This window comes from Pterocles gutturalis, unplaced genomic scaffold (assembly GCF_000699245.1).
Source record: "Pterocles gutturalis isolate BGI_N339 unplaced genomic scaffold, ASM69924v1 scaffold717, whole genome shotgun sequence".
Lineage (NCBI taxonomy): Eukaryota > Metazoa > Chordata > Aves > Pterocliformes > Pteroclidae > Pterocles > Pterocles gutturalis.
In genome coordinates, this window is record NW_010109825.1 from 886 (window position 1) to 1,238 (window position 353).

The window sequence follows — 353 nt, forward strand, 5'->3', positions numbered from 1 at the left end:
CCCCCAGCCCCCCCCCTGTCCCTCCGCCCGCCTCACCATCACCCCGCACCCACAGCCCACCCGCGCCCCTCTGACGCCTCACGGGATGTGTCGCTGTCCGAGCTGCCACGCCTCTCGGGGATGTGGCTCTCAGGGGGCAGTGAACCCGTGTCCCTGCTATCGACACAGTTCCAGCCGCTGCCCCTGGACCTGCGCCCATCAGACACCCAGCACCGTGACCCATGGCAGAGAGCAGACCACGGAGGTGAGCACCGCGGTGCCAGCACGGCACGGAGCGCGGTGACGCCGGCTCCGTGGGGTGGGGTGGACAGTGAGATCCTGGTGCATGGCTCTGGCTGTGCTGGAGGATGCCG